We start from the raw sequence: 8,223 nt of genomic DNA on the forward strand, positions 1-8,223 counted from the left end.
AAAGAGAAAAGAAGACCAGACTAAAAGAGATCTCACTTTCGACGATTGAACTCCACTTTCATATCAGGCTTGCACTGGAATTCACTTTCAGGAATCCTTGCTCCTGGCTCATATTCACATAGGCCACTCATAAGAATAAGACGTTCAACTCCCTCAAACACGTGTAATTGAGAGAGTCAGAATATCAGTGCCTTGGGTAAATGTCTACCTTCGGGAGAATCTTACCGAACGACTTTCAAACCTGTCCTCTTCGCTTCCCAAGAGATTGGATTTAGGTAAAAGGGCCTTGTCGGCCACCGCTTTTATTTTCATTCATTTTTCCTATTAAAAAAAAAAGAAAAGACCCCCGCTCGAACTAACTTTCAACGCTCGAAGTCCAGAACGAAACTCAAGTCATTGCTCATTCCCGCTCATGCTTGCTATAACAATTCCCTTGCCTACTAGACTTGTCTAAGAAAAGATGCACGAGCCACTCTTTCTCTTATATACGGTATTTTAAGATAGTGATTTGAATGCCTATCCCCTGCCTATGCTAAGCCTTTACTACCTACCCTTACCTGTCCGCCTTGAACTACTGCGCCTGCGCATACCTTTTCTTGCTCCATCTAGAAGGTAGCTTGAACTGGCATTGTACAGATAGATAGCCAGTAGAAAGAACTATTCCCAAGCTGGAGAGGTGGGAGAGGAGATAAATTGAAGTGGATCTCCTATCTATATTCGACAGCTTGAAGAGGGCGGATTTAGAAAGCAAAATTTTCATTGAAAGCGATTGTGCCTACCACAGTCAAGTTCGATATTTACTAGCAAGGAAAAGGGTAGGATCTACCAAGACGGGTGGCATGTGAACCGCTTTGGAGTGAATCGGTTAAGAACCGCAGATGGCACATCGAATCCCCGCAGCCACTTTGCTGAGTTGATAGATAGATAGATGAACTAGCCCGAGGACCAAAGGAGAGTACTTCTTTTGCCATTGGAAGCTACTGTCAGTAGGCATTCTTTGCGCCAGAAAGAGAGATTGTATTGTAGCTTAACTTCTTAAACAAAGCCGGCTCCAGTTCTATTCAGAATAGGGCAAGAAAGCGACTTGCCGCCTCAGTCACGAAGGAATACCGAAGAGCCTAAAGAGGGTGTTAGAATGCAGCTAGATAGAGAACTATAAGATAAGAGGGATTCCATGGGTGAGAAGGCTGACATGAAGGCTCTCATTCCAAACCGGTAAAGCGCAAGGGGCAAGCAGTTGACTCTTTCACTCGGACTCACTAGCAACTCCAGGAGCGACCCCTCATCATCTTACGATGAAAAGCAGGTTTATTCAGTGGTAAACCACAACGAGTAAGCGAGATAGGGTGAGGTAAAGCCTCCGACCGGTCAAAGGAGCCTCCTTAAAACCTCATCAGACAGGTAGCGGAAGCTGATAGAAAGGGGCGATGAGCTCAGTAGAGGAGAAGCCGTCCTGATGAAATAGAAAGCCCTAGCTATGAGTGACTCAAATCTAGCCGTGATGCGCGAGGGCCAATATTCAAATGAAAGCAAGGGGCTGATTGCCCTCATGGGGAAGGGATGAATACGAGCAGTCGGAAGAGCAGCTCTCTCAGAAGCAACCAATCCAAGAATTGATGGATTTGGTAGAGTGCCAGTCACAACACTAGAACCAAGTTAGGTGAGCTTGAAGGCATCGGTTGAAGCCCTTAGTTGCAAGGTCTTTGACTGTGCCCAAGAAAGGGATGGATAATAGATCTTAGATAGTTCCCACTTCCACTTAACAAAGGAAAGATATCACACACTACACAAGACAATCATGTGCAAGCTGCTTGAGTTGAATCAGCCTCAATTCCTCTCTCACTCACGATGAAAGCTAAGAGCTTGCTCGAAGACAGCCTTTACTTTATAGTTGTAATCTATCCTATCCTATCCTTTAGGCGGGGATAGGTTCATAGGAGGACTTGGTTACATAGGAAGGAAAGGCTTAAACTAGAAGGGATAAGAAAGGGAATTTGTGCAACACTCTTAGTAGAAGGCCGAGTTGAAACTCCCTCTATCCGCGTACAGGACAAGCAAGTTATTGAGGGCTCTTTATGCCAAATACTTTGACACTACAAGGGAGAAAACCAGAAATCTCCTAAGCAATAAAGATCTTCCTATTGATACTAGCATTAGTGCAACTGGCTCCCGGGGAAAAGGAATTACACTAGATCTTGGCAATGGCACTCCAACAAGCTCGGCAGGGAGAGAAAGAAGAGAAGGAGAAGAGGAAGTACGACGAAAAGGGTATGAAATAGGTTGCTTGTAGCGATTTCGATTGCTTATTCGGTTGGGATTACCAGCCGACTTGCCTGACCAAAGAATAAGATAAAAAGAAGAGTTCCCGCCTATGGCTACATGCCCATTCAGAGCTATACCTGGAGTCGAGCTAACTGCATAAGAAAAGGGGAACTTTCCTAAAAAGCCTAATAGCAATTAACCGCATTGGAAACGACGAATCACACTCTGAAAGGAGGCACCCTCCCTTATTACGTTACGGTCGAACCTCGCCTTTCTTCCTTCCTCTCCCGTTGGTCGAGCGTCTTCAAACCTTCGCTCCAATACTTTCGAACAACTCTCGTACCCTTCGCTCATAAGCTAACTAAGAGCATGCCTTCGATCCGGCGTGAACTCTTTGCATTGCCTTTAGAGTAGATGTAGTAGATTGAGATCTCTCGACAACCGTAAGAGGTTAAGGTTCCAACCTGGGATTGTAGTTCAATCGGTCAGAGCACCGCCCTGTCAAGGCGGAAGTTGCGGGTTCGAGCCCCGTCAGTCCCGACGCCGGATTCAAAAAAGACATCAATTCCTCTCTCCATTTTCTGTGGACAAAGAGTAGGATCTAATTTCCCAGCAGGAGGATCCTTCTTTCGTTTCGCATTTCTCATCGGACAAATAAAGTAAAGGAATCCAAATGACAATAACTAGTAACGGGGATAGACATATGTAGATTGGTACAATCGGGGGTATCACCATATTCAGGATTCAAAGAGATACCGTACTGGTCGAGCTTTTTTCGATTGTTCCTCCTGGTCCATCGAATAGAAAATTTTGTGGTATATCGTATAATAAGATCAAGGCTGCACGTGAATCTGACTCTAAAATTTTTAGGAGCCTCTTGCTTTTGGTGAATTACCGGTGCTTAATGCAATAACCGGTGAGCAGACTTGCGACGTGCTTACGCCATCGCGGACGTCCGGGTATGGATTACTGGAGTGAAGGGATTGGCGCGAACCAGAGTGTGCTTCGAGACCATCTTTCTCTCAGGAAAAACAACGAACAGGGGACGACCTCGTTCCCGAGTCTCATCAATCTCAATGTCTATGGGTCCACAGCCCGATTGAAAAAAGTTTAACATCCTTAACGAACTTCTTTCCTTAAACCCTCGTAAGGTATCTCTATCACTCGTTACGCCGAATCAATCAACAAGCAACCATAATTTTCTATCTTCAACGCTTCAGGCAGGTGGCCTAGCTAACACAGCAAGGACTTACACCATATACTCAGTGCCCCTAATAGATGTGGAATTAGACTTTCTCTCTTCTATTTTTTTTAGACGGATATCGAACTCCTTCTTGGATTCAAAAAATGTGGGAATAAAGAGTATTAACAGAAAATATTTCATCTTTCCTTGATGCGGCAATAAATAGTCCTGACTTTCCTGAAAGCTTACTAAGGTGCGACGCCTGATTGTGAGTCTCATAGCCATACGAGAGCTTGGAATTACACCCTAGAAGGAGTTAGTCAAAGCCTTCCTTTCGCCCTCGCTTTCCTTCATCTCATGCATCTGGGGAAGGAAGCGAAGCTGTTTAAGTAAGAGTTAGCGCCTATGGAAAAGAGATTTTAATCGCTTTGTGGCGGGATAAGCTGTGATCTTATTCCTAACTTGGGATATTAAGTAAAATAACATCACTCATTGGCAAACCATGAATTAGCCTTCGAGTTGTGGCTTCTTGTTCATCTTTCACTATCTGACCTTTCATTTCAGGTTCTCTTCTCTTAGTCTTCCATGGCCCATTCCTCTAGAAATGACTTTTTAATAACCTAATAAGAGATCTATTACGCGCATCATCGCATAATCTATTTTCTTGGAAGGAATTAGCTAACTAGCCTAGCTGACAAGGCATGGCATGAATGGCGGGATGCTAACTCGATTCGCCCTTGCCTCTACGGGATTACTACCTTATATAAAAAAATAGAAAGCACCAAAGGTAAGCAGTTCCCAGTCGAAAGATAAAATTATTCTTAGCAGTTAAAAAAGTGAATGGAATTTTTTTCCCCCTATTGGTTGACTGGGCTTCCCCAGTGTCATCATCGACCCGCTCCTGCACCATCTCATCCTTAGTGAATAAAAAAGGGTGCTTGTGCTTCTTAAGTAGCATTTACTTACCTTCTTCATCGAAGGCTTCCATTGATAGGGAACTGTTCTATCTAATGTGGCATTATCACGTGCGGCAAGTGTTTCTGCCTCATCCCCACCCCGATGGCTATAGTCGAGCAGAAATGACTTATCTATTTAGTAGCTGAACCAAAGAGAAAGTAAGCCCCGTCGCTCTCACTACAGCCTTTCACTTTAACCGGGCATAGGCCCTCTTTCCTAATTCATCTACTGGTCTTATCTTACAAGCACCAGAATGAGAGAAGGACTTCCTGGCTTGACTTTCTCACATAAAAACTTCATTAGTATAGATCTGTAGCCCGTTCTAGGTCTTTAACCGAAACTGGGACTAGGCATGGAAAAGCTCGATCAACGTCCTTCTCTCCCGAGGTTCGAAATGTGGAGGTACCTTTACCGTCACCTGCTAGCTCTGTCCGCCACGGGTTAGCGACATAAAGTGCGAATAAAGGTTCATCGGGACATTTTCTTCAACAACTGAAGCCCTTATTATCCCAGCCTCCAAAGGAAGTAAAGACTACAAGTCCCTATGGAAGTTCCTTGCCCACTTCTTGGCATCTGCCTTTATTATGTTTCATGTCCGCAAATCGTATTCATGTCCGACCCCCCTTCTCTGTTGGCGAATCGACTTCAGCTCCTGTACTTCTTTCTTTAGGGCCGTCTAAAAAGTCTTAAGTTCTTGAAATTCGGCTCCTTTTGAAGCGGAGAAAGGGTGAAAGCTAATAAGAACTTTTTTTCATAACTTACTTGGAAAATGAAACTCATGCCTTTCCTTAATCAGTTACTTGCCTCCTTCTGCTACTATTGATTCAATTCCAAAGATGGAGGAAGTGAAAACAGACTGAAAAGGATAGGAAGGAGACTCGACCTTAGGGAGATAAAATCCCTTTTTCTCAATCTCTTCTAGTTAGTAGTACCTACCGGATGAATTACTTCCCTTAAAGGCCTACCTTCCTTGGCACATAGATTAGCATTATTCCCCTTACCTTAGATACAGAAAGCATGTCAGACTGTAGAGTGGGCTTCCTACAATCGGGGGCGAGTCACCTTCATGCGGGGCTACCTAGCTACCATGGAAGACAAACCTTCCCCCATTGTCCATTCGAAGGGCGCTGACTTTCATTATCAGGGTATTTTCGAGGGGTGAAAGGTGCATGTGGGGTTTTCGTACGCGGCTTAAAGCAAGCATTTCAGGCATTTCTTAATGAATAGCTAGATGGTCTCCGCCGTCTAGGATCTATAGATAGAGACCACGAGGGGAGAAGAACATCATCAAGTTCCTTTTTTCCGGGATTTTGGCTACCTATAGGCGAAAGAATTCTACTTTTATCGGCTGACTATTCATAGGCGAACGAATTAGGCTTTTGAGAAGGACTAAGCAGCAATCTCAGTGAAACGTGAGAGGCTCATTGCGTACGAGCTTCAATAGTGAGAGCTAAGCTAGGAACGGGGAAGGATGAGCAGAGAGGGAAGGACTTTCTAACTGAACTTGACTTACCCATAGAAGGAACGACTTAAAGGGTTCAGGTTTCTGGTTGAATACCTATCCCTGCCTTCTAGCATTCATGCCTCATCTTTCAGATTGATCTAGCATTCCATACCGGATAACTGATATCTCTATCTTTTTGATCCGGATTTCGTATCTATCTTTCTCATATTTGACTGATTTTGTATGCTCATGCCTAATCCTCTTGATTAGACTATCTATGCCTATCTTTCAATCCGGATTTGATATCCCTCTCTAACCTCTTCAAGGCATGGGAAACCTAAAAAAGCAAAGGAGAGGCTAGCGGCGAAAGCAGATTGATAGGGGGTCACCCGACTCTTTCTAACTAAAGGTCGGCGTATCCTATCACCTAATCTTTCTAAGGAGCGAGAGCATGGGAAACCTCTCAGATTGAACTAGGCCTTCTGAAGCATACCTTGCATCGTCTAACTGCCCCCGCTAAATCATGATTGAATGTCTCATTTTCCTCTTTCTTCTTTCTCGTCTTTGACACCATTCGTCTGATCATGGCTAAGACTCACTAACATTCTCTTTGCCAGCAGGCTCCCACTTGCTGGTTCCGGGCTTGCTGGCCTATAATCCAGATTGATCTATTCAGATTGAGGAAACACCGAGTTCAGGTCTTCTTTCTATGCCCCAACTGGAGAAACTCTGAGATTTCTCACTATTCGTATGAAAATGGGGAAACAGTCTTTCTCAGACTCAAATCCTTCTTTTTTTATGCCACGGACTCCCCGAACGGACTTATAGCAGCAATACCAGCCAGAACCTCTGATGAGACCTATCCATCGTACTATCACTCTCCGCTATTAGAGAAGCTTTTCACCCACATGCGGGTCATCCTTCTCTAATACCTGCTATAGGCAAGCTAAAATAAGGGTCCACCCTCATGCTTTAAGCCTATAATAGAAAGGGTATAAAGAGGTATCCTTAACGTGGGTTTTACCTAGGTAAAATAGCATTCTATTGGGATCAAAATCCCCTTACATGTATTGGATGAAAGGTCCTAACTCCTAGCAAAGTCATTCTTCACTGTTTTTCCCCTTCTTTGCCTGTCTTGAAAGCTTCTGGCCGGGGAGATGCGGAACATTCTTTGCCTCATCTTTCATGCCTACCTACCATGCTAATCAAGATGGAAGATCTCATTTCGAATTTGAGTTTGGAAACTTCCCTAGTTGAAATGGGTAACGTGTTCCGCTGCTTGGACTGACTCTTGCTATTGGAAACATATGCTCCCTAACGGTTTGGGCCCTTCCTTTCGTTTGATGGCATGCGCCTTCTTAGAATAAGGCTAGGAGCTATTCTCCAGTGATGGCTGCCTTCACCCTATGAGTGGGGTCTTTGCCTGGAAAAAAGGCTTTCACTATAGAAAATTCTCAAGTAGATGTTCCCTGAAATGGTTGCTCTTTCGAAAGCAATGGTTGCTAGGAATGGTTTTGCTGTCTAGCTCTTGCAAGCAAGGCGTGAAGCGATTCTCTTGAGCTCTAACCGGCTAAACCCGCTTTGGTGGCCCGCCCCAAGTCTTGCCCATAGCTGACTTCTTTGCTAGATGATATCGAATAGTACGACTAGAGTTCAATCCCTCAGAAAGTCATAGTACGACTACAGGGAAAGAGATCTGAAAGTAGCCTTTTACCCCGTTATTCGATGGTGAATGTAGCCTAGCTCTCCCCATTCAATAGGCTAAGCCTATCCCTTTGCCGTAAAGCTAAGACAGAACTCAGCTAGGACCGAAGATAGGATTGCCAACCGGATGAAAACCGAAGAGAGCATTACCAGTTTCATTCCAGTCTTTTCTCAATTGAGAAGTCAACCAACAGGTCAATCCTTCCCTTATATCATATCCATTTTACACAGTCTTTGTTGAAATAGTGTAAATAGTGCGAGACTTTCAACTAATGAAATCTAAACCAGCTAGTTCAGTCAGATACCGGCTAAGCAACCTCTAAAGCAGCTATCGGAGCAGTAGCAGCTTGAAATTCGCATACCAAAGACGATGGAATTCCCCACTTTCTAATGCAATACGGCAAAGCTTAGGGAGTCAGCTAGTCCAACATCAGTCATTCTAATGGAATATCTGGAATATCGAACTAGGAATTGAAAGACTTTCTTTCTTTATATACGAGTCAATTACATACCGGAAATCTCGAACAGTAAATGCTATACCGGAAATACGATATCTAAAGTCAATCTCAGTGAATTCCGTACAAAGCAGTCCAACCAAAACCTAACAGTATATCAGATCTATCCTATAAAGGTAGTCCAACACAAGCAATCGATACTACGCCTTCGACCTTTG

This window comes from Lactuca virosa, chromosome 4 (assembly GCF_052849685.1).
Source record: "Lactuca virosa cultivar CGN04683 chromosome 4, Lactuca_virosa_CGN04683_v6, whole genome shotgun sequence".
NCBI lineage: Eukaryota > Viridiplantae > Streptophyta > Magnoliopsida > Asterales > Asteraceae > Lactuca > Lactuca virosa.